This window comes from Panthera uncia (genome assembly GCF_023721935.1).
Source record: "Panthera uncia isolate 11264 chromosome B2 unlocalized genomic scaffold, Puncia_PCG_1.0 HiC_scaffold_24, whole genome shotgun sequence".
Taxonomy (NCBI): domain Eukaryota; kingdom Metazoa; phylum Chordata; class Mammalia; order Carnivora; family Felidae; genus Panthera; species Panthera uncia.
This window is the reverse complement of record NW_026057580.1, coordinates 6,813,579-6,822,600: the sequence shown is the minus strand read 5'-3', so window position 1 is coordinate 6,822,600 and position 9,022 is coordinate 6,813,579. Positions and strand designations below refer to the sequence as shown.

The 9,022-nt window shown below is 54.8% G+C and overlaps 1 long non-coding RNA gene across 1 annotated transcript; it reads right to left on the bottom strand.

Annotated features, from left to right (window-relative positions):
* Positions 1–673: 673 nt before the first annotated feature.
* LOC125937874 (uncharacterized) lies at positions 674–7,783 on the bottom strand. The gene is made up of 3 exons (XR_007462535.1): positions 6,870–7,783; positions 2,103–2,169; positions 674–1,716 (listed from the first exon to the last, which is right to left on the bottom strand). It is a non-coding gene; the product is annotated as an uncharacterized LOC125937874 (long non-coding RNA).
* Between the last annotated feature and the right edge of the window lie 1,239 nt (positions 7,784–9,022).

The following is a 9,022-nucleotide window of genomic DNA, read 5'->3' as shown; positions in this document are numbered from 1 at the left end:
AGAACGTGGGGGTGGATGGACTCAGGAGGAGCCCTGGCAGGCCTCTCCCTCACTCCTGCTCTCCCCACTCACCGCCTCTCTGCTCCAAGAAGTGTCCCCAGACCTCTTGTTCCAATCCTGAGAGGTTGGGCTGGTTCTGGAACCTCCTGTTTCCCATGCCAGTGATTCCTTAGTTAATTCAGGATTAACCTCCTTTTTTGAGGCCCCCTTTTCACATTAAAGATTTTATTGCCCACTTCCCTCTCCTATGATAGCAGCTGTATTTCTTTGAACCTCGTAAAACGCGTATGCGTGCACACACGCACAAAACTAATCTATGGTGTACAAATCAGATCGAGGTTGCCCCCCCCCGGGGGGCAGAGATTGACTAGGAGGGGGCACACGGGAATTTAGGGGTACTGAAAATGGTCCAGATCTTGATCTGGGTGATGGTTGCACAGGTATATACACTTATCAAAAGTCATTAAGCTCTAAACTTAAGATTTGTGCTATTACTATATGTAGATTATACCTCAATGAAGTAATGCTAGTATCTAAAAGACACACATACTTGGGGTACCTAGCTGGCTCAGTCAGTAGGGCATGTGATTCTTGATCTTGGGGTTGTGAGTTCGAGCCCCAGGCTGGGCATGGAGCCTACATAAAAAAAAATTAAAAGACACACGCAGAGAAATATATAGAACAGACACGCTCAGTTTAATCGATTATAAAGCAAGCACCCGTGTAAACACCACACCCTGCACCCATAGGTGTCCCTATGTCGTTAGTCCACAGTGTTGGGTGTAACCAAGTGGCTCCCCTTGGACCCCAACACCCACAGATTGGGCATCTCGGCTGCAGACATCATGCACTTCCTGCTTCTCAGACTTAGGGGGACACAGACAAAGGTGGGGTGGAACCCATGGGCTTTGGAACCTAGAATTTCCCATCAGCACAACCCCAAGCTTGACTACAACTCCTGTTCTGGTGAGCTGAAGGAACAGAAAACACACCCATTTCCCCTTTCTGGGAGGGGGTTTCCGTACTGACCTCCCCCCCCCCCGCCAAGTCTTGGCTGGGGGGTGGGGGATGTCCCCAGTGAAAGTCAAGGAGAACTGTGCCTTCCCTGCATCCATGCTAAAAATAATTCCAGGCAGGGCTGCTGCCACTGAACAGCAGGAAGGACAGATTCATGTTTTGCTTTAAACCTAGAAGCAGCTCAGCAGTTGGGGGCGAGGGAGGGGTGGGAGAGGGAGGCTAGGGATCTGAGAACCCTGGCAGTACTCTCCCCACCCCCACCTCCCAGCTGCAGCTGGTCCTCTCAGGGGTGCCTGGGAGGGGGGTGTGAGTGCAAGAGAGAGAGAGAGAGAGAGAGAGAGAGTATGTGTGTGTGTGGTGACAGGGCCTCCCAGCAGAGCAGGAAGCCTGGGAAGGTTGGAGATGGGTGGGGAGGGGTCTCTGTCCTGCTAACTGGAGCGTGCAGCCTGGAAGGGCACGAGTCACGTACTCCACGGGGTCCCCACCTCCTCTGAGAGGAGCTCTGTCCCAGCAGCCCACACCACGCTCCTCTGCGGCCCCTGCCCGCCTGCAGTGTGGTGCCTGCCCCTCGGAGGCTCCTGGCACACACAGGGCTGAGGATTGTCACTTCACAGTCCCCTGCTCTGTCTGGCTTCTGCTCTGCCCAAAGAGATGGGGAGGTCCTCAAGGGCGGGTGCGGTCCAGTGGCGAGGAATTTCCCTGGAAACGGGAAGTACAAGATGTGTCAGTGTGGGATCCCAGCTCAAGGAGTAAGCGGCTGAGTACAGGGAAGAGGCCCCCCTGGCCGCCCTCTCCTGCTCTCTCTCCTCCCACTGCTCCCCTGCCTGGCTCATGCTTCAGAGGCCTCTTGCATGGCAGCAGGACCATTCTGTAGGTGACCTCAGTTTCCCAAGGTAACAGTACAAAACTATCACGAATTGAATGAATTGGACGTGTGCCATGTTCCAGGCACTATACTGACTCTGACATGGATTATCTCACTTAATCCTCTCAGCAAGCCTCAATTATCAGAATTATTACTCTGCCTGTTTACAGATGATGAAACTGAGGCTTATGGTGATGAAGTGCTTGTCCTAGGATCCCACCGGTAGTACGTGGCAGAGACGGGGCTCAAAGTCACGATTTGGGACGGAGAATGTCCATGATGGATATCTAGAGAACAACGAGACAAAATTTTGGAAATTGGATCTTCCCAAATGATTTAGGACACACGGTTGCTGTACTTGATACTTTGGTTTAAACAAAACAAAACAAAACAAAACAAAACAAAACAGTGGCTTTAGAACCAAAATTTGTACCACCAGTTATGATTTGGGCCAAGAAATGTAACCATTCTGAGCCTCAGTTTCCATCTCGACCAAATGGGTACAATAATCCTTGCATAGAATTGCTACAGAGTAATGAATTTGAACCCAACGTTTTTTTCTAAACCTGGAAAACACCATGCTCCTTACTGCCTCAGGGCCTTTGCCTGTGCTGTTTCCATTTTTTTTTTTTAAGTTTATTTATTTTTGAGAGAAAGAGAAAGACACAGAAGGGCAGAGAGAGAGAATCCCAAGCAGGCTCCGTGCTGTCAGCCTGGAGCCCCACACAGGGCTTGATCCCGCAAACCACAAGACCATGACCTGAGCCAAAATCAAGAATTGGACGCTTAACTGCCAGAGCCACACAAGCACCCCACAAGTGCTGTTTCCTATACCTGAACCCTCAGCCCGTAGATGTTCACACACACTGATTTGTTCTCATCATCTTAATCTCAGCTCAAACTTAACTTTCCTTAGAGCAGCCTTGCCTGACTACCCAGACTACCCCATTCCCCTCAATTGCATCGCTCTGTTTTGGGGATCTGAAATTATCCTTCTCATTTATTTGTTTTATGTGTTTATTTGTTTATGGCCTATCCTACCTCTCCAACTGCCAAGGAGGTAAGTTTCCTGAGAGCGAGGATCCCTGTAGGGTTCAAGGACCCATTCCCAACGTTCAAAGCAGCACCTGGCAAACATCAGAGCTTGCTAAACATTTATGAATGAATAATGATCGTGCTTTAAAAACAGCATTATTTTCCAGTGTCTGACTCTCCCACAGGCCTCACTAAGCCAAAGGGCAGTAAATGTGGGTTAATGAGGGCTCAAGAGAGGGCTTTGGGCCTGGCCCAGGCCCAGCCCCAAAGCTCCCAGGCTGCGGGGAGCCATGAGGCTGCTTGGGCTTCCGGCTGCTCCAGGATAAAGGTCAACCCTCTTGCTGGAACATGAGGTTCTGCACCATCTGGGCCTGCCTGTCTCTGGCCTCATCTCCCTGGGTTCCCTAACCTGTACTCCATGTCCAGGCCAGACCAAACAACTCAAAGTGCCCACCGGAGAACACAGGCTGCTTCATGCCAGTGTGCCTTTATAGACATTATTCCTTCCACCTGGAATGCCCTGTACCCTTACTTTGCCTGGCTAGCTCCTTTCAGACTCGCAGACTGGCTTCCCCAGAGGGGCCCTCCCTGACCCCTCTGGCCACCTCCAGTCCCCAACTTCCCAGGGCACTATAATGATCTATTTTTGTGCACCTTCCCGAGTAGGCCAGAGATCCCTCAAGGGCAATGACCAGCTTTTGTGCCACCAGGATAAACCACAGTGCCTGGTGCAAACAGTAAGAGATTAACAGATGCTCCAGCACAGTTTTTAGACTTTGGGCCCCCAGGAATTAACACAATTCCTGGAGCACACAGTAGGTGTTCATTAAGTACCCACTGAACACGTGAACCTCAGCAACCTGACACTGGCAGAGCTGGAGGCAAGGGGAAGAGCTCAAGTGGGGGTAGGAATGGAAGATGCTTCCTTGGAAACAAGTCGATGTCAGTTGGGACCCTAGGAAACTTCCCAGGAGAATGAACACATAAACAGCAAAAAGAAAAGCAAACACAGATGGATGGAGGCTTATAAACAGGGCTCTCAGTGAGCAAAGACAGAGAGAAGGATGAAAGAGGAAGAACTGGGCTCAGAGGGGACAAAATGTGCCCATGAGAGCCGCAGAAGACAGGAAGCCAGAGACCGGGACAGGCCGACTCACTACAGGATGTCTGGTGCCCTTGCTTCAGCCTCTGGGGGTAGATAAGGGTGGCGTGGACAATGTGGTCCCTTCCTACGGTGGTAGAGCTGGGTGAAAGGCCACATGTCACGAGATTTCGGGACGTCTTGGGAAACTCTTCCTCTCTTAGCTCGGAAGAGGCCCCGTGTTATGAAACGAAGCACCCGAGATCGCACCGTCACAAACCAAGTTTCTTGCCTCTGGGTGAACAACCCAGCTGCTCTTGCCTCACGTTTCCCATCAGGAAAGTGACTGCTCTTCTCTTCACGGTAGAGGAACGTTAAGATCACGCCGAGTTGGGACATGTAGGTGAAACGTACGTGGCCTGACACAAACCCCAGGGATTGACATGACGGTGGTGATTTCTCCCAAAGTGCTGCCATAAATGGGTCCTAACAGAGACCATGCCGCCATGTCGCTGGGTGCCACAGACAGACCTGAGTTCAGAGACTCAGGCTCTGGTTTTTGGATCCCATGCCAGATCAATACAACAAGGCAAAGTTTATTCCCAGGTGAGGGGGTGGTAAGTGGCAGCAGGCGTGCCAGTTGGCAGAGGGACAACGGAGGATGCCCTCAGCCAGCAAGCCTGACCATCCAACTCTGCCATTCAGCCTCCTCCAGGGCCCCTACACTTCCAGCCTGTCAAATGGGCCGAAAACAGTTATACCTCAAGGCACGCACGGACTCCCAGGAGGCAGAGTCTTTGGAATCACTTGAGAAAGAAGGGACTGAAACTGAGGCTTGAGCAATGGAGGACTTACAATTTAGGTGCATGGTCTAAGCAGCCTAGCAGACCATTTAGAAATGCTGGCATTGGCGGCACCTGGCTGGCTCAGTCGGTTGAGCGTCTGACTTTTGATTTCTGCTCAGGTCATGGTCCTGGGGGCGTGGGATGGAGCTCTCTGCTGGGCTCTGCACTGAGTGTGGAGCCTGCTTGAGATTCTCTCTCCTTCTGCCCCTCTCCCCCGTTCACTTGTGTGCGCTCTCTCTCTAGGAGGAGGAGCAGGAGGAAGAGGAGGAGAAGGAGAGGAAGAGGAAGAGGAAAGGGAAGAAGAAAGAAAAAGGAGGAGGGGGGAGGAGTAGGAGGCAAAGAAAAAGAAGGAGGAGGGGGAGGAGGAGGAGGAGGAGAAGGAGACGAAATGCTGGCATTGATGTCAGACAAATATGAATCCCAGCTCTGTCACTTCTCTGAACCTCAGTTTCCTATTATTGTGAATAATAATATCACAAATTCCTAGGGGAAGAAGGCCAGGTCAGTCTCTGAATGTTGAAGCCACTTTGAGGAGGTTAAACTGGTCATGACTCAGAAAATCACTAAGTCACCAAGTGTCAAATTCCATTTCACAGCTTCTATTAGGAATGTGTGATTCCTGGAGGGTGGGGAGGGTCCTTTTCCACCCCCCACCCCCACCCCAGGCCCACCTCTGCCGTGTTCTCTGCTACTGATGGGGGAGGATCACAGATTAACAGGTCTGCCAAGCTTTGGGGGAGGCAACTTAAATAGAGCCTTCAGCTCACTTGTCCAGCTGGGTTTAAGAATATTGCTGAAGTGCTCGGGAAAACAAGAGTGGCAAGGAACAGAGGATGGACCTCAAAGGCCCAGAGAACCTTCAGACCTAAATCGGAGTCCATGACCTTGGAGGCAGTTGCAGGGCTGGGTGATGGGAGAGAGAAAGAGGACTGGGGGTTTTACCCTTTTGGAGTCCAGCTTTTCTCCTCCAGGGTCCTCTCTGCACCCCCGCCCCCACCACAAGAGTTTGGAACCCAAGGACTGATTCTTGGTGGGGTCCAGACCCCACGTGGGAGGTGGGCAGATGAGAGCAGGGGTGACTGACTGACAGCAGGATGCCACAGCTGAAGAAGAAAGTATAAATATAAAGCGGCCAGTGTAGGACTGGACAGAGGCCATATGAAACACACGGTACATTCCGGCCCCAGCGTAACAAACTGTACCAGCCTTTTGGAGAGCTGGGAGCAGCGTGGAGGGGAGGGAAGGGAGCAGAGGTTCCTTCGAGGTTGGCCCTGCCTCCTCCTCCCCCACTTCTCCCACAGTTTGGGCACCGCAGGGAAAGTCCCGATGTTCCTTTTGCAACCACAGGAAACCTACTATCCCTGCTCACACTCTGTACCCAGTGTTCCTCTCAGCAGCTCCAGATGGGGAGGGAGCAGCGAGTGGGGGAGGGAGAGAGGGCTGGGGGTTTAGGCAGCCACAGCAGCCCAGATAACATGAGGGGAGGTGGTAAGCGTCGCGTGGCCGCCAGGACGCTAACTCACAGACTCCTCGGCTCATAAGCGCTGCAACAGAGGTACAAATGGCGGTGAGGTGTAGGGAAGGAAGTGCCTTGCCCAAGATCACACAGCCAGTTGTTCACCAGGGTGGGACCAGAGTGCATCCAGAGCTGGGCAGCTCTCTTGGGTGTAGCGTGCAGGCGTGGCAGGCCAGGGAACAGGCAGTGCCCGTGAACTGAGGGTGGGGAGCCCAGATCCAAGGCTGCCTCTATGCTCTGGTTAAGCTCTGGGCAGGTCTGGCTTGGGCACCATTCCCTCCACTCCTTCCAAACCTACCCCCCTCCCTCCACCTAAATATTAGAGATAATGCATGTAAAGTGGCTAGCATGAAGGCTGGTTTGTGGTGATGTCAACCAGAATGAGTCACCTCCACGCCTCCTCTCTCCTCCTCCACACACACAGCCCAAGGCCTAGAACCTCCTGGGATCTTTCTCCCATATCACCACCTCCTTCCTGAGTCCCTATAGCTCTTAACATTTGGTACTCACCACCTGCTGGCTTGGGTTATTATTTAACCTCACGAGCTGTGTGTTTGTCTCTTCAACTGGTCTGCAAACTGCCCAAGGGCAGGAAATCATTTCAATACACCCAACGTTTACTGAACATCAACTCCAGTGCCAAACTTGGCCTGTGGGGGATGAGCTCAAGTGATGGGGGGGGGGAGGGGGCTCAAAGAGGCAGACTTTGTTTCCGCCTCAAGGACTTTTTAATCTGGTTAGAAGAACAGGATTAGTAAACAGATCACTAGAATACGAGACAGGCCACACGCTGTGCCGTGAGAAAGGTACAGACTGAATGTGCCGGGCATTGGGAGGGGAGAGGAATCAGATTTGGCTGGCGCTGTTTCAAGCGGGCTTTCTGAGCTGGAGCTGAAGAGATGGGTAGCCTCGGAGCATGGGCACCGCTGGCAGCAGAAATGGCACAGCACACTGCGGAGGTTGGAAGGTGGGAGACGAAAAGGACTTTAGGAATTGTGTCTTCAACTTTCTACTGACATCGTTAGCACGACCCAACAGAGCCTTCCATATGGTATGCTCAGTATGTCAGCCCTTTGTCCCCTCCTTGGTTTGGAGACGGTGGAACCTTCAGGAACTGCACTCAATGACGTCTTTCTGTAGATGGATGGGTAAAGAGAAAACGTGGCTCTGAATAAATCCGGGTTTGGGGCTGGAACAAAGGGAGGGGTCACGTTCCAGTTCGGGGTCGTCTTCTCCACCCTGCCGTCTGCTCCCGGGCTCTTCGTACTGCCGGCGTCCTGCCAGGGGTTTCCCAAGCTCTCCCAAAGGGCTGGGCTTGGTTTGCCAGCCCTTGGGAATCCCTGGAGTCTCCAGGCTGGTGCGAAGAGCGGACGGGGAAGAGGGTCCGAGACACGAGGAGGAGGAGGCTCCTCGTGGCGGGGGTGGGGGGGATCGCTTGAATCGGCCCCCCTCCAGCGGGCTTCCGTTGTCACGTGACTGCATCCCAGGTCTTCCAAGTGTGGGGCTGGCGCGCTCCCAAGCTATCCTCCTCCAGACGGGACCGAGCGCTAGCGGGGCTTGGGCGGCAGCCTGGGCGGCTCCTTCTCCCTCGAGGAGCTATCGACACCTGCCCTCCCCCCCCCCCCAAGTGTGCCGCTCGGGCCCCACGCGCGCCCGGGCTTCCACAGCAGGGCTCAGGTGGGGGCTGGAGAGGTCTGGGTGCTGTACGTAAGGTTGGCGCCCGGGCTGGGCTGCGGGGCCCCGCGGGCCGGGTGCGCGTCGCCAGGGCTCCGCACCAGCCCCCCGGCCGCCCCTGGCCGGGCCCCAGCGCGCACTCGCAGGGCTGCGGCGGCGGGGAGGCTGCGCGCCGAGCGCAAGCCGCGAGCACAAACAGGGCGAGGAGGCTGGTGTGAGCGCCTGGGCCCGGTGCCAGCGCGCCGGGGCTGGAACACAATGTCCCGAGCGGGCGGGCGAGCGGGGAGCGAGAACAGCCTGACTCAGCAGCTGGGTAAGTGGGTGTGCTCGCTCACCAGATCAACCGCTCTTGCAGCCTGCGGTCAGCGACGACCCGACTCTCGGAGGCTCCCTCGAGCCCGGGGGAGGAGGAGGGGGGGGGGGTGCGGGCGTACCGCCGGCTCCCCGGCTCCCGCCCCTGCCTGCCCCTGCCTGCCGCGCGGGACCTCTACGTGGCCCCTGTGAGCATCCCTCTGCCTTCTCGCCCCTGCGTTCCAGCGTCGATCGGCCCCCCAGCCCGAGCTGAGCAGCCTCGGCCCATCTGGGAGGGGAGCTGTCCTCCTGCCCCCCTGGGCAGGTGTGGCCCGGCCTGCAGCTTCTGTGTACAAGGCCCGTTTTCCCCAAAGCCCACCACTCTGGGAGGCCCCTGGAGGTCTTGGTGTGGGGGATGTAACTCATAGCGGCAGATGGAGGTAGAAATTTGTTCTAGGGTGGCGGGGAGCACAGGAAGAGGATGCTGAGAGAAAATGGGATATAGGGCAAGAAGATCTCCTCCACCTCTGTCCTTGGCTGACCCAGAGTTTAGAGTCTCTTCCTGTCCCCTCCCCTCAAAACCACGAGGCCCCTGAAGATTTCCTCAGAGGGAGGGAGAAGCAGGTGGGGAGGTGCTTTGAAGCCTGAGACCCTGCTTTTCTGCCTTCCCCACCCTCCCACCCAAAGCCACAACAAAG